Below are 24,434 nucleotides of genomic sequence, written 5' to 3'. Positions count from 1 at the left end.
GTATCAAAGCAGTGCCTGGCACTTGAAAGGCACTCAATACATATTTATGGAATAAATGATTATTGAGTTATGAGATGGTATTGTGTTTATACCTGTCACTCTTATTCTATTTACATGATGAATTGCATTGATTGATTTTTTAATGTAAACCAAACTTGCATACCTGGCACAAATCCCACTTAGCAATTGAGCTAACATGCCGAGCTAACCAACTCACATAATCAAGCTTTACTGATACTTTCAAGAATACAAGCAACCAAGAGGCACAAGCAAAGCAGGGAAAGGTCTGTGAAAACTCGCAATTCCCTAGGCACATCCTTCCTGCACTGACCACAGACTCTCTGGGCCAGAATAATAGCTGAGGTCCTTAATCAAGCTGGGCTTCCCTGGTGGTTCAGAGGGTAAAGCATCTGCCTGCAATGCGGGAGACCTGAGTTCAATCCCTGGGTCAGGAAGATCCCCTGGAGAAGGAAATGGCAACCCACTCCTGTACTCTTACTTGGAAAATCCCATGGATGGAGAAGCCTGTAGGCTACGGTCTATAGTAGGCTACAGTCTTTGGCATTGCAAAGAGTCAGACATGACTGAGCAACTTCACTTTCACTTTAAGTGAAGCCAGTGGTTCATCTGACACATCGGAAAGTCTTTGTTATAGAATATCTCCATTTTATATCTCATATGCATATGTTCTTATAGCCAAGGTGACGTTTTCCAGGGAGTCATGTCTCAAATATTACTAAGTTATACATCAGGGTGTTTACCATAAGCAATTCTAAATCAGAAACATCTAGTAAAGAACATTCTCTAGATAAAGACTTTACTCCTGACAAATATCATTAGTTTATTTACCAGGAGTTCCAGCTACACACACACACACACACACACAGAGGATTCAAGTCAAAAATCTTTTGTTAAAGAATTTCGCTTCTGTGTTCACGGTGTGAGATTTTCTTTCCTTTCAATGTCTTTGAATCAAGTTAATACTGGACTCATAAAGTAATGGGTTTTCTCCTCTTTTATATTCTAAATGAGTTTATGTAGCATTTGTTATCACATTTTTTAAAAATGTGTGTGTTTACCAGAGAAGCCAGCACGGTATTTTCTTTGTGGGGAGGGTTTTTTTTAAAAAATTAATTAACTAATTTTAATTGGAGGATAATTGCTTTACAATATTGTGGTGGTTTCGCCATACATCAACATGAAAATTACAAATTCAATGTCTTTAACCAATATAGGACTAGACAGCTTTTCTATTTCTTCTTGAATTACTGTTGGTAATCTGTATCTTTCAAGGAATTTCTCCATTTTATATCAATTGTCAGATTTATTGCATTAAAGTTATTCATAACACTCTCTTAATTTCTTTTTAATATCTGAAGAACCTATAGTTGTATTCCTTCTTTCATTCTCAATGTTAGTAATTTGCATCTCTCTTATTTTTCATTGAGTCTAGCTAGAGGAATATTCCTTTCATTGATATTTGAAAGAAATGACTCTGATTCCATAGGTTTATCTCATTTTTAGACTTCTATTTCACTGATAGCTATTTTTGTCTCTATTTCCTTTCCTTTTTCTTACTTTAAGATGAAAGCTTACATCTTTGATTTTAGCTCAGTTTTCTTTTCTAATAGAAGTAGTTTAAACCATAAATTTCTCTCTAAACACTGCTTTAGCTACATCCAGTGTTAAACTGACTCTCTAGAAGAAAACAAGCTCTAGATTGTACAATCTGTCAATATCTGTGGTATAGATTTTTCTACTGTGGCTAATTTCAACTTACCAATGTAACGTCATTGAATGCAAAGACAAGAATACATGCATGCAACCAGCTTTCATGAGTCAACATAAGCCAGTTCCAGTATACCACTGGCTGCATCCACAAATGTTGTTTATTTTCATTCAGTTCAAACTGTTTCTAATTTCTCTAGTGATATGTCCTTTGAGTTATGCAGACACATAGGTTATGTAAAAGTATATTGTTTACTTTCCAAATATTTGGGGATTCTAATTATCTTGATATTTTCCCATTATTTTCAATCTAATTCTTTTGGAGCTAGAGAACATAATATATTTCAGTCCCTTCATGTTTACCTAGACTTGTTTAGTGAGATATGGCCTAGCATACAACTTATCTTAGCAAGGATTTTATGCGCACTTGAAAAGGACGGGCATTCTCTCCAAATTGAGTGGAGTGCTCTGTAATTACCAATCAGAGCTAGTGGGTGATAGTGTTGTTGAAGTCTCCTAGGTACCTAAGGATATTCTGTTTCAGGGGTCAGCAAATTATCCTTGTATGACCTGCAAGCTAAACATAATATTTACAGGTTGAAGGATTATTTAAAGTTTTATACATACACAGAGAGAGAAACACAATAAATACTGAATGTGGTCAGCAAAGCCTAAAATATTTACTTTGGCATTTTAGAGAGAGTCCTATAATCTTTCATAATCAGTTACCAAGAAAAGACTTTTGAAAATTTCAACCGTAAATGAAATATTTATCATTCTCCTTTTCTCTTTCTCTCTCTTTTTCCTTCTTTTTCTTTTTTTCTCTTTTTTTGTCATCCATCCAGGTACATACTCATGTAGGAATGCTAATGAATCAATACTTTAGCATTAAGAAATGCTCTTTTTAACCCTGATAATATTTCTTTCTGGAAGATTACTTTGTCTGATATTAATATTTCCACTTTAGTTACACTAATACTTTTTCTATTCTTTTATAGTTGAAGCTTTCTTTTTTTATCTGGTGGAAAATAATTGACTTTTGATTGATTGTTTAGCTCTATAATTTGTTTTTTATTTGTCTCATCTTTTTTGGTTGTTATTTTCTTTTTTCCTTGCTTTTTTGGGTTAAGTAGCATGTCATTTTTTTCTCCATTATTATCTCATTAGCTAAACATCTTTTATGATGATTTCTCTAGGATTTACAGTGCACATCATTCTGTTATCACACACTACCTTCAAATACTATTATCCCACTTAACATTTAATGTAAGAATCGTAATATAATTCAAATTTATGCTATTGTCTTACATTATATTCTTATACATGTTACAAACTGCATAATATATTTTATGATTTTTGTTTTAAATGGACAATTATCTTTTAGAGAAATTTTTAAATGAGAAAATTTATTTTATTCTTTTTTCACTTATTTCCTGTTTCTGGATATCTTCATTTCTTTAGTTGATATGAACTTTCATCTGGTGTTATTGCCTTGCTCCTGAAGAACTTGCCTTAACATTTATGTAGGGCAGGTCTGTTGGCAACACATTTTCTCTGCTTTTGTTTATCTTGCTGCTACTGCTAAGTCACTTCAGTCGTGTCCGCCTCTGTGTGACCCCATAGACAGGAGCCCACTGTCCCTGGGATTCTCCAGGCAAGAACACTGGAGTGGGTTGCCATTTCCTTCTCCAAATGCATGAAAGTGAAAAGCGAAAGTGAAGTTGCTCAGTCGTGCCCGACTCTTCGCGACCCCGTGGACTGCAGCCCACCAGGCTCCTCCATCCATGGGATTTTCCAGGCAAGAGTACTGGAGTGGGGTGCCATTGCCTTCTCCGGTCTTAGGTACTTTTTAAAATAAGTTAATATGTGTGAAATTTAAGACATATCTTGTAATAGTGTCCTATAGATGATGAAATTTTGTAGTATTTAGGGGTGTTTATTATGCATCAGACACTGTTCCAATTGTTTTGTTTAATGCTATCACTGTAATTTTCCCATTAACTCTACACAGTGGCAGTACTATGAATATTAGTCCCATTTTGCAGATGGAGAAGGTGAAGTATAAGAAGATCAAGTTGAGCCTGAAGACCACTAGAACTTGTGTTCTTAATCAAAAAAGACATACTACTGCTCATATCTCTAAGGAAGGAGGGCACACTGGGCCAACTCATGGCTGGAAAAGAGCTGAACTGAAAGGTTAATGAAGGTTGACTGCACTGCATGGTCAATTATATTATGTGAGCATAACTTTCTTCCCTTATTATGCTGCTGCTGCTGCTGCTGCTGCTACGTCACTTCAGTCGTGTCCGACTCTGTGTGACCCCATAGACAGCAGCCCACCAGGCTTCCCCATCCCTGGGATTCTCCAGGCAAGAACACTGGAGTGGGTTGCCATTTCCTTCTCCAATGCATGAAAGTGAAAAGTGAAAGCGAAGTTGCTCAGTCGTGTCTGACTCCTAGTGACCCAATGGACTGTAGCCTACCAGGCTACTCCATCCATGGGATTTTCCAGGCAAGAGTACTGGAGTGGGGTGCCATTGCCTTCTCCCTTATTCTAGTATCTTCATTGTAAACTTCCTCTGAGCACTGTCTTTCCTTCTTGGATGTTGGGTCAATTTCTATAGCACCGAACACTGTGTGAAATATGAACACAGAGGGAGCAGGTGGGAGAAGAATGTAGACCAGGTAAAATTCAATATTTTGTTCCCCGAAGGCAGCATGGCAACTTATCAGTTGACTTCTCAGACACATTCAGGTCTGATTTCTATATAAAATAGATAACTAATAAGGACCTACTGTATAGTACAGGGCACTCTCCTCAATACTCTATAATGACCTGTATAAGAAAAGAATCTAAGGAAAAGTGGGTATACGTATATGTATAACTGGTTCACTTTGCATATGTCTGAAACTAACACAACACTGTAAATCAGCTATACACCATTACAATTTTAAAAAATAAAATTCTTTTCTCTCCCATGTTTCTTGATCCTGAATTCAGCAAAAATTTTGTTTTTCATTTTGTTCTAAAACCAGGGAAGGATAAAAGTAAGAAGGGAAGAGAATTGTTCTAATCATCCAGCTATACCTTCCAAACTCTGGTTAAAGTGAACATTAAAAAAAAAAAAAAAAAACGCTTACACAGATGTAGTTCTTCTGATAAATCACTATTTAATCAGTCATAATTTCAAATTAAGTGCTGAATAAATGCCCTTTGTTTCATACTTAAACTGTCAGTGACTAACACAGGGAGGGCAGACTAGTGCCTATCATTAGAACAGGGAAAAATCAATACCATTTTTAATTAAAGGCAGGCTGAGCTGAGTTGTGAGACAAGCAAATCTCCTTGTCAGTTCATCTCCCCTTTAAACTCTTTCAGAAGTTCAGCTCAGAAGTGAAAAGACAGCCAAATGCAGGCACGGAGTGACACAGTGCCTTATGGCTGGAGGTGGGGGGGTGGGTGAGGCTGGAAGGGAGGCAGACAAAGAAAGAAAACAGAGGGAAACACGCAGACATGTTTGCTTTTCCACCAGCCAGGCCCTTAGGGACCACCTTGCGTGTTGTATGCGTGCTTCGCTGCTCAGTCATGTCTGACTCTTCATGACCCATGGACTGTAGCCCGCCAGGCTCCTTTGTTCCTGGGACTCTCCAGGCAAGAGTACTGGAGAGGCATGCCGTTCCCTCCTCCAGGGAGTCTTCCTGACTCAGGGACCGAACCCGGGTCTTCAGCATTACCGGCGGATTCCTTAACATCTGAGTCACTAGGGAAGCCCAGGGACCATCTTTAGGTGTGATAAAACTGTGGATACTGGCATATGCTATGGAGATGATCTTTTTACTCGCAAGCTAGAAGAGAAATAAAGGACAGCCAAACAATTCTCATCAGTCATATTTTATTATGGTTTAGAGGCAGCACTTGGCATTTTTAAAATAATCCCATATATATTACATTTTACAACTTTGGATGTTCTTCCTCTGTAGAGCAAGAGTCCAGCAAGAGAGAAACTGCAGTCTTGTCTCACCGAAGGCAGAAGTGACCCTCCATCCCTTTGGCTGTATTCTGTGTGTTAGAAGCAGGTCACCAGGGAGCCCACCTTCAAGAGGAGGGAATTATGCACAGTTATAAGGAAAAGGAAGGGGGTCATTGAAGACTTGCCCTGAAAGCTACCTTCCACAGACCCTGGTACAAGATAACTGTAATCTATCTGAAGAAAGAATACATGTAAATTAGAGCCATATAAGAAAAAGAAAAGATAACACTTAATCCTGAAAGATGATGGTGTGAAAGTGCTGCACTCAATATGCCAGCAAATTTGGAAAACTCAGCAGTGGCCACAGGACTGGTAAAGCTCAGTTTTCACTCCAATCCCAAAGAAAGGCAATGCCAAAGAATGCTCAAACTACCGCATAGTTGTACTCATCTCACACGCTAGCAAAGTAACGCTCAAAATTCTCCAACTGAGGCTTTAACAGTACGTGAACTGTAATTTCCAGATGTTCAAACTGGATTTAGAAAAGACAGAGGAACCGGAGATCAAATTGCCAACATCCGTTGGATCATAGAAAAAGCACGAGAGTTCCAGGAAAACATCTACTTCTGCTTTATTGATTACACTGTGTGGATTACAGCAAACTGTGGAAAATTCTTAAACAGATGGGAATACCAGATCACCTTACCTGACTACTGAGAAATCTGTATGCAGATCAAGAAGCTACAGTTAGAACTGGACATGGAACAACAGACTGGTTCCAAACTGGGAGAGGAATATGTCAAAGCTGTACATTGTGAAGCTGCTTATTTGATTTACATGCAGAGTATATCATGTGAAATGCCAGGCTGGATGAAGCACAAGCTGGAATCAAGATTGCTGGGAGAAATATCAATAATTTCACATATGCAGTTGACACTACCCTTATGGCAGAAAGTGACAAGGAACTAAAGAGCCTCTTGATGAAAGTGAAAGAGGAGAGTGAAAAAGCTGGCTTAAAACTCAGCATTCAAAAAACTAAGATCATGGCATGTGGTCCTATCACTTCATGGCAAATAGATGGGGAAACAATGGAAACAGTGACAGACTTCATCTTCTTGGGCTCCAAAATCACTGCAGATGGTGACTGCAGCCATGAAATTAAAAGATGCTTGCTCCTTGGAAGAAAAGCTATGACAAACATAGACAGTGCATTAAAAAGCAGAGACATTACTTGGCCAACAAAGGTCCATCTAGTCATGGTTTTTCCCATAGTCATGTATGGATGTGAGAGTTGGGCCAAAAAGAAAGCTGAGCACCAAAGAATTGATGTTTTTGAATTGTGGTGTTGGAGAAGACTCTTGAGAGTCTCTTGGACAGCAAGGAGATCAAACTAGTCAATCCTAAAGGAAATCAGTCCTGAATATTCATTGGAAGGACTGATGCTGAAGCTGAAGCTCCAATACTTTGGCCACTTGATGCAAAGAACTGACTCCTTAGAAAAGACCCTGATGCTAGGAAAGATTGAAGGTGGGAGGAGAAGGGGATGACAGAGGATGAGCTGGTTGGATGGCATCACCGACTCAATGGACATGAGTTTGAGTAAGCTCCAGGTATTGGTGATGGACAGGGAAGCCTGGCTTGCTGCAGTCCATGGGCTTGTAAAGAGTCGGACATGACTGAGTGACTGAACTGAACATTTAATCAAATTCTTAGGATTTCCCTAGTGGCTCAGGGGTAGACAATCTGCCTACCAGTGAAGGAGACACAGCTTTGATCCCTGCATTGGGAAGATCCCCTGGAGAAGGCAATGGCAACCAACTCCAGTAGTCTTTCCTGGGAAATTCCATGGACAGAGAAGCCTAGCGGCCTATAGTCAGAAGGGTCACAAAAGGGTCAGACATCACTTAGTAACTAAACAAAAACCGTCAAATTCCTAAATAGGATTCAGTCAATGATTCTTGGGAGAGTCAAGAAAGATAAAAATGACAGGGAAAGTAAATAATAAAGGCTGATAGCACTTTGATAAAGGTTCAAGGATATTCAGAATCCTCATTTCCTTCTGGATAAGTCAGAGTGATTTTTCTAGAGGATGCTCAGGGGCCTCTCCCTAGTTTTCAGAGTTTTTCTCAGCTGCCTATTCACTTTCTGGTTATTTCTATTTTCTTCTTAGCCTGAGAAGTCCAGCTCTGCGTGCTTTACAGTCAATGCTTTTACCAATGAGGTTCTCTATGTTTTTTCTTTTTATTATTATTTTTTAATTTATTTGTATTTATTTTTGGCTGTGCTGGGTCTTCTTTGCTGTGTGGGCTTTTCTCTAGTTGCAGCAAGCAGAGGCTACTCCCTAGTTGTAATGCATGGCTTCTCATTGCGGTGGCTTCTCCTGTTGTGGAGCACAGGCTCCAGGGCACAAGGGCTTCAGAACTGCAGCTTGTGAGCTCAGCAATTGTGGCTCCTTGACACAGGCTCAATAGTCATGGTGCATAGGCTTAACTGCTCCACAGCACATAGTATCTTCCCAGACCAGGGACTGAAGCCGTGTCTCCTGCATTAGCAGGCAGATTCTTTACCACTGAGCCATTAGGAAGTCCTCTATATGATTTTAAGTAATAAAACAAATCCATTTCAAACTGGTTTAAGGATTACAAAAGGATCCAGGGGCAGTTCATGTAATTCAAAAATCTAGAGAAAAGTTAAAACATGGCCTAATCAAGAAACAGCTCCTGTTTCTAGAATTTTTTGAGCTCTGTCCTCCTTCATGTGTTGGCTTTATGTTTCAGCAGCTTCATCCTGGGCTTCAGATGGCTGCTGACAGCAACCAGGGCAACACATGTCCTCAGTTCACATCCAGAAATCCTTGTTTGCTCATCAGCCTGACTTGATGTATTGTTTTTGCATTAACCACTCATTTCTGCCCAGTTCCCAAAGTTTCTGTGAAACCCAACAAAAATTGGCCCTATTTATGGGTTAAATTAACACCTTCAAACAGAACGAAATCCATTATGAAATCGACAAATCAGTAGCGCACTTTTTAATTGTTACCGTTAAACTGCTTTTTTTTAAAGGTGGTTGGGAATTTCAGGTCTGGAATTTCAGATCCAGGCAAGGGAACCCTCACCCCCACCTAGCCCTCAGCAGCCCAACATTCCCCACCTGTTCAGGAAGGGCTTTCTTCAAAATTTTCAAAGTCTAGCTCTCCTATCTGGGAGAGAAGAGGAGCCCAGAGCCCATGCAGGGACCTGCGTGTTTCTTCTCCCTCTGGGGCACTCTCTGATGAAAGTGAGACCTGTGAAACTTGTCAGCCAAAATGGTGATGATGTGCTGAGTGCAATGACCCTCACTCACAAAGGACACAAGGAGGAATTAAGGATTCCAGGCTGCAATGGGGGCTCTAGGCTGCAGGACAGATTTCCTGTGTGCTCCCTGCTGTCGGCAACCAGGATGGTTACCCACCTCCTTACAAGCTTCATGCCACATGCCAGGCAGTCCTGGGGTGGTCCTTGCCCAGCCAAACCAACAGGCTCTTCCAACAGCATGCCTTCTCCAGCCAATCTTCAAGAGAGAGAGACAGAAAACATTCCTCGTGGGCATGGAATCAATCGCTTTTCTCACAATGGCCACGGGTGGCAGCGAGAAGGCAGGGGGGTGCTCATCACTGACGAATGCAGAAATGATAGCCAAAGGTTCAAGAGCAGTCGTGATCAGAAGATCTGTTCCTGTGTAAAATTCTGATTGCACAATCTCGCATAACCTGAAAATAAAACATTGTTCACATTTTCCTGCCCACCGTTTATGCCTTGCATTCATGGTCATCCTTGAAAAAGCAAAGTAACAACCTTTGAGAGTCACCATTAACTGACATTCATGGATGGCACCATGGATGCTGGTATTGAATAAATGGTATCACGGAACTGCAGAAGCAAAAATGACCTGTATTGTTTTAAAACAAATAGATTCTGAAAAGTCATGGCATGATGAGTAATAACAGTATTGCTATGTTTTAGTAAATTAGCTCAAATGGAGCATTTGACAATAAGGAAACAAAGGGATGATTTCTGGGCTTGAACAGGAATTGATGATACCTACACAGTAAGGAGAATCTCCATAGGCCCTGATTGAATGGTAAGCGACTCTGTAAGTGCCTCTTCCCTCTTCATTATTCTAAACCTTCATTGATAAACCACTATATCTCACTTGACTCATGAATTTTCTGGTCAAATTGTTTATATAGACAGAAGCTCTATAAAATAAAACATTTATCCCAGGTTCTATATACTTTAGGAACACCCTATATATCAGATTGCTATCTCTGAAGTGGCTAGTTAGTTGCCATGGAATTTAATGTGATATAACATAACATATTATATTATATCACAGGAAATGGCCGCCCACTCCAGTATTCCTGCCTGGGAAATCCCAGGGACAGAGGAGTCTGGTTGGTCCCAATCCATGGGGTTGCAAATAGTCAGACAAAACAGAGCAACTGAAGATGCAAACACTCATGATATTATTCTATTACATGATATTATATTCTATCCTAACATATTATGTCATATGATATTATATTATATCATAGAATTTCTGAAGATTGTTCACCCAAATTATTAAACACACACATATATCTATATAGTTGTTTAGTTGCTAAGTTGTGTCATACTCTTTTCTGACCCCATGGACTGTAGCCCTGCAGGCTCCCCAGTCTATGGGATTTTTTACAGGCAAGGATATTGGAGTAGGTTGCCATTTCCTAGTCCAGGGGATCTTCCCAACCCAGGGATTGAATCTGCGTTTCCTACAGGCTCAACCACAAAATTCTTAATGCTACAGTGCTGGTATTTTACTGATCATAAATTCTAATTCCCAGTGCCTACACGATCATTAGAACTTCCTGGTAGACCCCATGATCTCCTTTCAATACCAGCTTTACCTGCCCATTCTTACATGTAGGTACCCACTCTTCAACATACAGTAGTCTCTCCTTCTTATGTTGCCCCTTCCCTACACCTTTGCCATACTTTCCCTCAGCTCCCAGTTTCCCACCTTATTCAAATCCAACACTCTTTCAGGGATTGGCTCAAGTTCATCTTTTTTTTTTAATGTAAAACTTTGAATTGAGAAGTTGCAGTCCCCCTGAACAACCTAGAAATGGTGCTTTCTATTGGTTATACCAGTTCTGGGAAGATGAACCACAGAAGTGTGCCAATTCCTGTTCTGTCTTAGGGCTTTCTTTCTCTATTCCCTCTCACATTGCTCTCAGCGACTGCACAAAATTGATCGTCAGTATGTGTCTACTGACGTGTAGGTCAATGGATTGTCTGGACTTTTAGATGGGCCTTTGACCCAAGAGGTGATTGGGATCAACCACAATTATCTTCATGGAGTCGGGTGAAGAGACTGGGGATAAGATGTTATATGTGTGAATGTGTGAGTGAGTGAGAAGGAGGGGAGAGAGAGAGAACACATGTGGCCACTGGATAATATTGGGTTGGCTAAAAAGTTCATTCTGGCTTTTCCATAATATCTTATGGACAAATCTGAATGAACTTTATGGCCAACCCAATACTATCCAGCATTTGTTGATATGTGAAGAGTGTCCCATTAATAGATATACAGTAAAAGAAGACCTACACACAAAAGCAAACTAACCAAAATAAACTTCCTCAGTGGATTTCTTATCATCTTTCCTCTGTAGTTATTGAATAAGACAATAGTTTCAGATAATGTCAATAGTAACTAGTTCCTAATTTTTTTAATTTTAAGATTAATTTCCATTAAGTTCAATCTGGCAATACTCTAGTGGTTTGATTTTCTGATGAGCACCAACTCTACTAGGAAAGGAATTTAGTATAGAGGTCTCAGGGATTATTTTCCACTTGATTGAAAGTTTTTTGAGAGTATGGCCATGTTATCCACTGTTTATTAGAGACTTTACTTTTTAAAACAGTTTTAGGTTTATTGCAAAGATAGTACAGAGCTTTCCTATATACCCAAGCATGGAATCTCCTCTATTATTAATGTCTTACATTAGGATGGTTCATTTGTGACAAATAGTGGACCAATATTCATAAATTATTGTTAACTAAAGTCTGCAACCTAAAACTTGGCACTTACCATCTGCCTCTAAAAGGATTAAATCACGAGCCACTGACTTTCAACACAACTGAAAGGTATTCAGCGTGGAGATTAGGAAAGAGGCACACAGTGCTCTGGGGAAAACCTGGAGAGAAGATTTTATGATCCCAATTCTTGTATCTTCTCATATCTAGAAAAGCACCCAAATCATTGACAGACACATCGCCTGTTATTTTGCTGTTGTTGCTGCTTTGTTTTGAGCATTTTCTTAGTTTTTGGCACCTGTCATACAATTCTGTCTTCCTCCAACTTCTCAGTTAACTCTTATTTACCTGAACATAGCATGTGCTGAATTATGGTGCTCTTTACTTTGCTGTCATATTTCCCTGTAGTTTAATTTGCAAAAAAACAAGAATGTTTCTGGCTATATCTCTTGTCAAGATACACATGTCACCAATTTTTTTGGCCAAATATGTTTACATTTCCCTTCCTGAACATTTCTCCTTCTCCATTTCAGTGGCTGACAAAGAAGTCTAGAGACATTTGGGCAGAATGTATTTACGTAAATAATGCAAAGGGCCTTCTGACATGTCAGAAGCATCAAAGCAAAACTCCCAAAGTTCAAATGACTCAAGGGCCAAGTCGGAGGCATGGACACTGATTTCTCTCCTCTCACTTTAGGCCTCACTGTCCCATCTCACCACCAACAGGAAACAAGACATTGACCTGGGAGCTGGACAAGCAAAGCAAAGGACCCAGCACCAGTGTGGGTAGATGTATGAAATTTATGTCTTGGGTCAACACAATTCACCACTGCCTCCTCCTCCCAGTTCTCCTCAGCCCCCCTAGTCTTGCTTGAATACACAATGAATTTCCAGGGAGTGTTTTGCCTTTTGATCTCCTCACTGATCTAATGCAATTGTCCACCGGCAGAAGCGCTGTGAGGTGCAGAATAAAGTAATGAAGCTAATTTGATTTGCACTTCACCCCCACCCTTAAGATCTACATGTCTTTATTGTATTAGATTCCTAATGAGATTCTCTGTCTGCATTCTGGCAGGGACCCTGGAGCACAGTGGCTGTGGGAGGGGTTCCCCTTAGGAGATTTTTTCCCCCATTTACATCCCATCTTTAATGGATATGGACCTGCCGGCCCTGGAGTCAGCAGTTGATGGTGTTTTGCTTGCTGGACTCTCCTGGGTAGGGAGTAGGGGAAGTGGCCACTGCTGCAGAGAAGAGCGGGCTTCACCCCTTCAATTCCAGGGGGAGAAGCAGGATGAAAGGTTAGTCCTGGGCTGAACAGCTCACAGCAAGAGCTCCAAGCAAATTTTCAGCCTCAAACCGCGCTTCAGAAAGAGATTTACTCCTGGGATGGAAGCCCTCCCTCTTCTATGTTACCACCAGCACGATAAACAGTGAACAACAAAAATAGCATTTCAAAGGGTCTTCCCCAGGGCACCAAATTCCCTGAGCCATTTCTGTTGCTCTTGAGGTGGTTCTGTGGATGCCATATGACTCCTGGCCACAATCTGTCTGGAGAGGAACCATCTGAGCAAGACACACATTTGAAGCGTATTTAGGAGAACCCTGCCCCTCGTTCCTTCCCGCCACCCATGATGAGCTTTAAACCATTTCATGAATGTCTGTTTCTCTAGCCTCTCTTTATATTCAGCAGGATTTTCTCAGTGCCATCAACATTACTCTTTTCCTCTTCTTCAGATCCAAAACGTTTGATTCACCTGTCTCAAATTATAACCTATGGCCAAGAACAGAGCGTGACGTCATTTTGCTTTTTTTAGTCGGAACGCTGCTCTTGAACTGGCTGGCAACCTTGCTGGAAACTGATTTAATTAACAGCACACTTAATGATACAGTTTGGTGAATTATTTTAAGAGCTGAGGTGGGGGTGGGAGACACACATGGGTAATTCATCATTCACAAGTTTATTGTTCCAACATAAAAGGGTTTTGGGTTGTTTCAGAGAAGTAGGCGGAAAAAAGAAACTGGAGTGCTGGCTAAAGAATCACTTTTTTAAAAGCAAACTTTGCTCGGTTTTGTCTTAGGCCCCTCTCGGATCCTCTTGAAATCACGGGAGGAAAGGAGAAGGGAGGTGACTGGCATCATGATGACTTTTCTTGGGCGGGAGTGGTTGGCGGGGGCGGGGGGGAGTAGTTTATGTCTAATCTAAGGTCTTTAAGAAGAATCTATCAGCTTTGGTTTGGCTCTCAGTGGACAGGTGTCTGTATCATAGAAGCACCATACATAATTCACCACCAGAGAGCCCCAGAACTTAGCGAGAAGGCTAAATTACCTGTCACTTCCAGAGGAGGTGTTCCCTTCAGGTCAAGGTTGAAAGCTCTGGTAAACCCGTGTGCGGAAGCGCACAGCAGCCCGTGTTTAAATATCAACACCGTTTCTCAGTTGTGGGAAATGCAGGCTGGCTATTTACCCCTGAAATTTGCCCAGCTCCTTCCTGGGGCCAATTAACATCCGATCACTCTGAAATCAGATGGGAAAGAAGGAGGTGAGGTTGCTTATTTTAATGGTCAGAGACCACTCTGTTTATGGCACATCGCTGAAGGCCGTACTCTGTTCACAGAGGGCTGAGCTAGAACTTCCCGTGTGAGCCATTACCGCTTACACTGAATACAAAAACATCTCTTCATTACTGGGGGTAGGACACCGAGCCTAGTCCCAGGCAGACTCTGACTTCCGAACACAGTTCATGAAAGGCAGGTGCCATCTGGCTGTCATTAAGCTGCGGGTTGTGCCTCTCTCCTTGATTGACTAGTGAATTGACTCCTTGATTGACAGGTGAAGTGGAGCCGGATGGAGCCTGCGTTAGGGACACCAGGAGAGCTTGTGTTTCACCTCTGTAGTTTTAGGGTACCTGCTGGAGGCATCATGCATGCATGGTTTTCCCCTCAGATTTATCACCTGTATTTCAGGAACTTTGTTTTTGAGGCAAGAAATACAAATAAAAATATATTATAAAACATGGACCCACCACACAAGTTGGGCAGTTGAGGAGGATGCTTATTTCCTATAAGAAATATTTTCTAGGTTTAATTTTCAGGGCAGCAAAAGAAGGCTCATTGTATAGTATTCTGACCTTTTCTGTTACTTTAAAATGTTTTTATATTTATGAGGCAAATTTGTAGTTTCAATTAAGAGTTTAGTTGTTAAAGTTCACTTCTAGTAAGATAAAAAGGTGAATGCTCAAGATTTCTGAGGTGTTTTTATATAGAAGAATGTTTTGTTAATCAAATTAATAAAAATTGAATTTAAGCATCCACTCTGCAATACTTAAAAGCAAACTTTGCTCGGTATTTGGTAAGGCAAAGTTATTGTGTTTGTTAATGCTGGAAGGAGAAAAATCATAGTAACAAAGTTTTTTTTAAAAGGAAGAAGCAAAATGCAAGGCATTTGGGTGCCAGAAATATCAGATATTGCTTGATAAGCATTTTCTGGATTTTGTAATTGAGAACTATTTGCCCCAACTTTGAAAAATCTTTAGTGATTAAATTCAGATAGCTCTTAGCAGAGAAAATTTTCTTAGCTATATCTCAGTAAAAAATAGTGTTTTCAAATTGTGTGGGGGGAAATTGTCATTTTAATTTGGTAAGCTCAGGGGAGGCAGAAATTAAAAACATTAATTCAACAAAGAGTATTTCCATGTTTTCTAGTGGTACAAATTAATACTCTCTTCACAATATTATTTTGGTATGATACACATAAAATTAATGACTTTAAGAGCTAGATCCTCACCCAGGGATCGAACCCAGGTCTTCTGCATTCCAGGCAGATGCTTTAACCTCTGAGTCACCAGGGAAGCCCAAGTCTTTAATAGACATGTCTAATTTAGAAAAATGAATTAAATATTAAAAAATTCTTGTTAACTGTTGATTTGAAAGTAAAAGCTCTTTTTTTGTCATTTACATATACCATTTGTGTGAGTATATACTTTATACATAGTTATACAGTACAAATTTTGTTTATATGTATATTCTAAGCTTTTGCTATATTTTTACTTCTAAACAATTCTGTGTGTAACCAATGAAAATCATTTTAATTAAAAATTTTCTGAAATCAAACATCCCTTCTATGCATATATGTATCTAGCTAGATAGATATGGCTCATATAAGCTGCAGTTTCCTAGACTACCTCACAATAAAATCACTTCTGGGTATGGGCATACCTTTGATGTTGTTAATATGAAGTATTTGTAATGGGGATTATTACACAGGATCATCTCAGGAGGTAGGATATGAAAGAAAAAGTTTCTATTTCTATCATTTCAATACTAATTTCTCAGCTTAAAGTTAAATGTTTGGAAAAGCTCACTTCATGCTTCTTGTTGCAATTTCTGGGGGTTAGAGGGTAAGTATATAGCAGCTCAGATCTGCTTTCTGTTTTGCAAGGGTGCCTGCAGCTCCTTTGTTTGGAAAATGACTTGACTGGATCTCATAACTGAAAATACGAATATACTGACAATACCCATATTTATATTTCCTCTGTGGATTTCCCCCCTGAACTCCAAACTTATACATCCAACTATTTACCAGACATCTCCACTTGGAAGTCCACATTTCAAATGCAACAAATTAAAAAACAAACTCATATTGTGAACTTACTTTCTCTTCCAAATCTGTTCTTCCTACAGACTTCCCCACTATAGCTAACAGCAAACCCATCAATAGACAACATACAATATATAGCAAATAATATTTAGTTAGCATCAGTCCAACCTTGAGTCTTCCTTGATGCCTCTCTCACACTCTACATCTTCAGTGATGGAATTCTGTTATCTTTAATTCCAGATCTGTCTAGAATCCCATCACTCTTCATCAATTCTCCACTACCACCTCAGTCCAGGTCACCCCATCTCTTCATGGATTGTACTCATCTCCTGATTGGTTTCCCACTTTTGTTTAATACCCCCACACATATCATACGTTCTGTTTTACAACAGCACCCAAACTGATCTCTTTTTGTTGGTGAGTCCAAGGTCATACTGCTCACCACACAATGGGCCAGGAAATTGAGAGATGAGTTAGTGGGGCAAGAAGTAAAGATTTCATTTGGAAATCTAGCAGACTGAGAAAATGGTGGACAAGTGTCCCAAAGAACCATTTTACCTGAGTTAGAATTCAGACTTCTCTTATACCAAAAGGGGAGGGCATGTGGTTAATTGCTGTAAACATCTTCACATCAGAATCGTTTGTTCTTGCAGCTATCCATGTAGGTCTGGTCGTGATGTTTCTGTAAACCTCCAACAAGACATGTTTTTCTCTTTTCTGCAACTCTTTTCTTTATATGAATGAAAAATTGTTATGCCTTTAAAGGTCAGTGCCTTGAGAATGAATTTTCCTGCATATTTCAAGCTAAAGGCAACATCCTTATCTTGTAGCAAAAGCAATAGAATACAGAGTTTAAAGTAAAAGAAACAGATCTAATACGGAGTAAGATTTGTTTCCCCCTATTAATTTTCAGTGTAAATTAAGCTCATACTGCTCCTCTCCTCAAAACCCTCCAATAGCACTCCTCATGCAGAGTAGAGGCAAATCTCTACATTTCTCTAGAATCCTCACCAGATCCACCTCCCTTCCCCTCTGACCTCAGCTCCCACTGCTCTCCCTCCCAGCCCTCCAGGCCAGCCATCCCTTCTCTCCTTGGTTTGTACCGAACACAGCTCTCCCTCTGGACTTTCAAGCCTTTCTTCCATCTTCCCTAGCTAGATAGCTACAGAGCTCATCCTCTCATCTCCAAGATTTTGTTCAAATGTTATCTTCTCAGGGATGCCCTTTCTCTCACTCTGTTCTCTGCTTTGCTTTGCTCTATAGCACTAACCATGATCTAACCTAACTTGGTTATTTTCCTACTGTCTTCCCTCACTAGGATGCAAGCTCCCTGAATGCAGGTATTTTGTTCATTCATTGCTCTGTCCCCAGGTCCTACCTGTGCCTGGAATATGACTGCTGATGTTGTTGAGTCACTAAGTCATGCCTGACTGTTTATGACGCCATTGACTGTAGCCCACTAGGTCTCTCTGTTCATGGGATTTCCCAGGCAAGAATACTGGAGTGGGTTCCCGTTTCCCTCTTCAGGGGATCTTCCCAACCCAAGGATCAAACCCACGTCTCCTGTATTGGCAGGCAGATTCTTCACCACTAAGCCACCAGGGAAGCCCTGGAGTATGGTAGCACTCAATAAATTATTGTTGAATGGATAAATGCATTTCCTTAAGCAAGTGTAAAACTGAGATCTGATTACTTCTATGGTGTATACTCTTTTGAACAGTATTTGAATATTTCTTTTTTAATGGACATAAAGTCAAGTCTGTTCTTTTTAGTATGCAGTTTTATGCATTTGGCAAATGCATATAGTCATGTAACCCCTGCCTCAATCAAAGTACAGAACAATTCTCTTATACTTCAAAAAAAATCCTTCATGCTTTCTCTTACTAGTCAAACTTTTCCTCATCTTTAAATCCTGGCAACCATGGGTCCGCTCTTCATTCTATGGTTTTGCCTTTAGTAGAATGTTATATAAATGCAACCATACTGCATGTGGCCTTTTAGGTCTGGCTTCTTTCATTTAGCTTGATACATTTGAACTTCAACCATGGCACTTTGAATATTGCTTGCTTGTTCCATTTCAGGATGAGTAGTACAAGAAGGCAATGGCACCCCACTCCAGTACTCTTGCCTGGAAAATCCCATGGATGGAGAAGCCTGGTGGGCTGCAGTCCATGGGGTCGCTGAGGGTCGGACACAACTGAGCGACTTCACTTTCACTTTTCACTTTCATGCATTGGAGAAAGAGATGGCAACCCACTCCAGTGTTCTTGCCTGGAGAATCCCAGGGACAGGGGAGCCTGGTGGGCTGCCATCTATGGGGTCACACAGAGTCGGACATGACTGAAGTAACTTAGCAGCAGCAGCAGTACTCCAGTATATGAATAAACCAGTTTGAGTTTTATGTATTTCCATGGGACCATGAGTAAAGGGACTACATCATCAAGTTCTGTATCACAAAATCAGTTCTCTATGAGAAGACACAGACTTTTGTAAGGATTATAGAACTAAATTTAGTGCTTGCTTTAAAACCAAGTATGGAAAAAGAGCTTAAGAAAATTAACAGTGATTTTCTTTGGTAAAAAACTTATTTTCTTTCTTCTAATTTTGTTGGTCTAGTGTTTTTTTAATAAAAGGCACAAACTGTTATAATATAAAACTGTACTTTTGAAAAAAGATGGTACATTTTTATAGATATTAAAGTATTCAGGGGATATGATTTGGAGAAATGAAAACATACACTGTTTCCTTCTAAGTGGTATCAAATAATCTCAGTCAGCTACACTTTTAAAGAGGAATGAGAAAAAAAAAATGGGTTCAGCAAAAAGTTGACCGAACCCAAAGGAGATAAATGGATGTTCATTTTAAGATTAAATTTACGACTTTTTTCAGTAACAGTTTTATACCTTGCAATCAAGAACGCTGCTGCTTCTTTAAGAAGGGAGGGTCTCCAAACAGTTTATGAAGTAATAGATCATATATAAATAGGTTGTTTGCTCTCGGTACAGATGCCATCATTACTAACTACTTTCAGGCTCTTTGAGAGCTAAATAATTCTGTAATGCATCATTGAACATTTAGTTGCTTCATAGCAGATGGTTTCAGGGGTCCATCTGCTCACCGCAATGTTTTCAACAAGCCCCCTTCACCTTCACCAAAAGGTTCGGAAGCATTAGAATATTCATTCTCCACTACAGGTGCATTTCTTTGGTTCCCCTGAATTAAGGAAAGGAGCCACTGTCTCCTTTATCCCCCCCTTAAAAGGAGATGTTGCTTTGTGTAAGTGTAAGAAGTCTTACTGTGAGTGTCAGGGAAACAAGAGAAAGAGTATCTTGATTTATAGAATTTTTAAACTCAGGTATCATGTTATAGACTAAGTTATGTGTGTGTGTGTGTGTGTGTGTGTGTGTGTGTGTGTGTACCAGCGCCAGTAAATATGTAGTGATTGCTTTCCTGGGCTGTGTTAAAAATGGATACTAGGCAGTCAACTTTGTTTCATTGTTTCTGCCCCTAATAAGTTCCTGTAGAGAATCAGCTGCTTTAGAATTTTCTGGGGGGATGGTACATTCTTCTGCCTTTGAGGCCATGGGGAAGTCCCTTAGGCAAGGTCAGGATGAACACAGGAAATGCATAAAGGAACTCCAGCTAAAACCATCTGGATAAGAACAAACTGAATATAATATGAGAATGCTGAGGCAATCTGGGAAGACGAGTTATGGGGACACAGCTAGTTTTATTCCAGAAATCCCAAATGCCCTATTACCTATGTGATCACTGACATTTGCAGTTACACTGCTGGAGAAACAGAAGGGTGGCATGCAATGAATAAGACATGTTTTGCAGCTGCTCCCTAAATATGTAGGATTTTCTTTTCCAAATTGGAAAATACTAAGGAAAGGCAAAGTTGGTGGTGAGGAAACACAGAACATGAAGTAGAAGACTTTTAAAAGACCACCAGAAAGTTAACAGTCCACTTACGCCGATTGGGTCAATAGACAGTCCTGACCCAAATACACAGAACATGTGGATTCAACACCGTGAACTATGTAAATATCTTTCTGATCTTGAATCATTAGAAAGGTGTCACTTAATCACCCATTTGTCAGAAAGAAAAAAAAACAAACAGTGAAGAGCCTGTTGTTTCAGAGAACTGTGTAAACGTAGAGAAGCTTTCAGAGCCAAGAGTGCTCTGTGTATTCTGTTCAAGCGGCTGTATTTTAATTTTCTTTCTAGAAGGAACAAATGGATTCAGTTTAAGAGATTAAAGAAAATTGTCGGAGCTTTCCAAGTCAAATTTCAGAGAACTGTTTGAAGGCAATTTAATTATCTATCCTCATTTTTAAGAATACAAAATATTAGAGAAAATACCTTTGTCTTACGAAAATGAATGGTACTTGGTCTGTGCAATTATCCTTGGTGGAAGTTCTAGTCTTATATTCATCCATGTGTTGTTAACATTTATTAAGTACCTACTAGGTGCTTATAACTGGACAAGGTTTACAGAGGAGACTTTATTTCCAACCTTCCGGATCTTCCTGCTTTCTAAAATGAGGCTCCTCTGCTAAATGCTTGGTGTCACAGGTGAATGATTTATTACCAGCCTCAAGTCTGAAGGAGTGGCCTGTGTTGGAAAACCGGAGTTAGCACATGGCTGATATCGACGTCCATCTCATCTTGATGATCCTGTCAAGAATATCCACTGAAATTGACTTTGCCATCACTCCTACTTTTGCCATGAAAGCAGAAATACTACACTAGGCATGCTTTCTGCGTGGTGAAACTTCAGAATTCAGTTAATTTAATCCAATGTTCTTTTCTAGGCATTCATTGAATACTAAAGCGTAGTATTAGCTGTTAGCTCTACGAGGAACCCAAATGAAGGCCAAGACCTGTTCCACACCCTCAAGTCATTTATAATCTGATTGGAGAAATAAGATAGACCTCCCTGAAACTGAAAGAAGCAACTGTAGGATGGGGTAAGGACTGGGGATATTCTAGACCGGAAAAAGGGGAAGGGCAGTGGAGGGGGGTCGGAAAAGCATCCTCTTCTCGTGTTGTCATGGACTCTGTCAAACATTTGACTTCTTTAGAGAAGAAAGGGGGCAGACAAAGAAGCTTGGGTTCACCTTAAGGAATTTGGGATTGAGTTTTTAAAATATAGAAGGAGCTGTTGATCAGCGTGTTTGATCTGTATGTAGGCAGAGCCCTAAGTGAATACACAAAGTCAGGAATAAATGGAATGAAGTCAAGGAATAGTTGAGGGTGGAGACAGGGACCTGGTTGAGGCTAAAGGGCCATATTTTAAAGAATCGAGAAAGAATTGGAATCTGAAAGTGGTTGGCCTTATATCATAACAATTGAATGTTGGGAACAGCTCAATATAACACATCTGTTTGATACAGTCAAGACTGGCTGAGAGTCAGATCCATTCAGGTGGTGAGAAGAACACCAGGGGCCCTCGTTATAATCAGTGTTTATTACATAGTCTTTTAGTTTAAACAAAGAACACTGATAGCTAAGGATCTGAAATTAACACCTCAGAAAGCAGATTTGGTCTTAAAATACACAAATGTTATTTAAGGTTAGAAGGAGGGAAATCGTTTACTAGAAACCATTTTTAAGAAAAGGACAATCAATATGAGTAGAGGGTTCACAGAGCCAGGCGATCCTTTTGTTTTTCAGATCAGAAAATAAATATACCAGCAAATGAATTTAACTCTTCCAAAAGGTTTGAAGGCAATAAAACCAGTGATATGACTAGCAGAAGCATTCATTCATCAGTGTGGATTTAGATATGGCCAGACTTTCATCCAATGATTTTAAGGGATATTAGAAATTGAGTGATCTAAAAAAAAAAATGATATTTTAATTAACTTTTAGATTGCTCTACCTACTTATCTAACTAAGGCCTATAGCTCTGTAGGGCTGGCAGTTCTGAAGAATAATGGCAGGAAACAGTGCCAAATAAATGGTTTCATTTATTTAAAGCAGCTCAGTCCCATTTTGAAAAGAAAGCTTATGCAGGACTTCTGTCCACGAAACCAGCTCTAAAACAGGAGCTGCTTTAATTGATTCAGAGGAAAGAAGCTTCAACCTTCACTGCCTACTCTTAGCTCCCTGCCCGCAGACATCTTCCCAGAAACCCCAGTGCCATCCAATAAGCACACCTGTATTTTCCTTTTATTCACCTTTGCCATAAAAGATTATATCTTGCATCATCTCTAGTAAAATATTCAGTCCCAGGCTATCATTAGCATTCAGTTTATCTGCAGAGTACAAAAAAGACATGACAAAAATGGCTTTTCCTTAAGTACTCTAAAATTAATATGTTTTCTTTACAACATTTGTATAATAATCCAAACATATGTATCTTTGTGCCAGTGAGAAAAACAAACAAGAAAGACACCATTTTCCTTTTTGTTGTAAGTTGAGACAGAAGCCATTTAATTAAAGGCCATTGTGTAGAAATCCTATGTAAGCCAAGTGTATTTGTTTCCTAAGGCTGCTAGAAGGAAGTACCCACAAACTGGATAGCTTTAAAAAAAAACAGACATTTATTATCTCACAGAAGTTTGAGATCAAGGTATGAGCAACACTGATTCCTTCTGAGGGCTTTGGCAGGGAACTCTGCCCATGCTTCTCCCTTAGCTTCTGGTGGCAATCCTTGGTGTTTCCTTAGATTGTAGAGGCATCACCTGCTCTCTGCTTTCCTCTTCACTTAGCATTCACTTATGCATATTAGTCTCTGTGATCAAACTGTCCCTCTGGACATGAGGTGATGGGACTGGATGCCAAGATACTCATTTTTTGAATGTTGAGTTTTAAGCCAGCTTTTTCACTCTCCTCTTTCACTTTCATCAAGAGGCTCTTGAGTTCCAATTCACTTCCTGCCACAAGGGTGGTGTCATCTGCATATCTGAGCTTATTGATCTTTCTCCCAGCAATCTTGATTCCAGCTTGTGCTTCATCAAGCCTGCCATTTTGTATGATGTACTCTGCATAGAAGTTAAATAAGCAGGGTGACAATATACAGCCTTGACATACTCCTTTCCCGATTTGGAACCAGTCTGTTGTTCCACGTCCAGTTCTAACTGTTGCTTCTTGACCTGCATACAGATTTCTCAGGAGGCAGGTAAGGTGGTAAGTCCCATCTCTTTAAGAATTTTCCATTGTTTGCTGTGACCCACACAAAGATTTTGGCATAGTCAATGAACAGAAGTAGATGTTTTTCTGGAATTCTCTTGCTTTTTCTAGGATCCAGCGGTATTGGCAATCTTATCTCTGGTTCCTCTGCCTTTTCTAAATCCAGCTTGAACATCTGGAAGTTCTTGGTTCACATACTGTTGAAGCTTGACTTGAAGAATTTTGAGCATTACTTTGCTAGAGTGTGAGATGAGTGCAATTGTGCGGTAGTTTGAAAATTCTTTGGCATTGCCTTTCTTTAAGATTGGAATGATAACTGACATTTTCCAGTCCTGTGGCCACTGCTGAGTTTTCCAAATTTGCTGGCATATTGAGTGCAGCACTTTCATAGCATCACCTTTGAGGATTTAAATAGCTCAGCTGGAATTCTATCACCTCCACTAGCTTTTTGATAATGATGCTTCCTAAGGCCCAGTTGACTTCGCACTCCAGGATATCTTGCTCTAGGTGAGTGATCACACCATCATGGTTATCTGGGTCATGACAATCTTTTTTTGTATTTTTCTTCTGTGTATTCTTGCTACCTCTTTTTAATATCTTCTGCTTCTGTTAGGTCCATACCATTTCTGTCCTTTATTGTGCCCACCTATGCATGAATTGTTCCCTTAGTATTTCTAATTTTCATGAAAAAATCTCTAATCTTTCCCATTCTATTGTTTTCCTCTATTTCTTTGCACTTATCACTGAGGAAGACTTTCTTATCTCTCCTTGCTATGCTTTGGAATTCTGCATTCAGATGGATGTATCTTTCCTTTTCTTCTTTGCCTTTAGCTTCTCTTCTTTTCTCAGTTATCTGTAAGACCTCCTCAGACAATCATTTTGTCTTTTTGCATTTCTTAACTCCAAATTAGCCTGAACATTTTTAAATGTTTTTTTCTTATAATTG

At 39.7% G+C, this 24,434-nt stretch overlaps 1 long non-coding RNA gene across 1 annotated transcript; it reads right to left on the bottom strand.

Annotated features, from left to right (window-relative positions):
- Positions 1 to 701: 701 nt before the first annotated feature.
- LOC121820763 (uncharacterized) lies at positions 702 to 13,317 on the bottom strand. The gene is made up of 2 exons (XR_006061447.2): positions 9,150 to 13,317; positions 702 to 5,822 (listed from the first exon to the last, which is right to left on the bottom strand). It is a non-coding gene; the product is annotated as an uncharacterized LOC121820763 (long non-coding RNA).
- Positions 13,318 to 24,434: the final 11,117 nt, after the last annotated feature.

The sequence above is a fragment of the Ovis aries genome, chromosome 12, assembly GCF_016772045.2.
Source record: "Ovis aries strain OAR_USU_Benz2616 breed Rambouillet chromosome 12, ARS-UI_Ramb_v3.0, whole genome shotgun sequence".
In the NCBI taxonomy this organism is placed as follows: Eukaryota; Metazoa; Chordata; class Mammalia; order Artiodactyla; family Bovidae; genus Ovis; species Ovis aries.
This window is presented reverse-complemented; position numbering and strand designations above follow the sequence as displayed.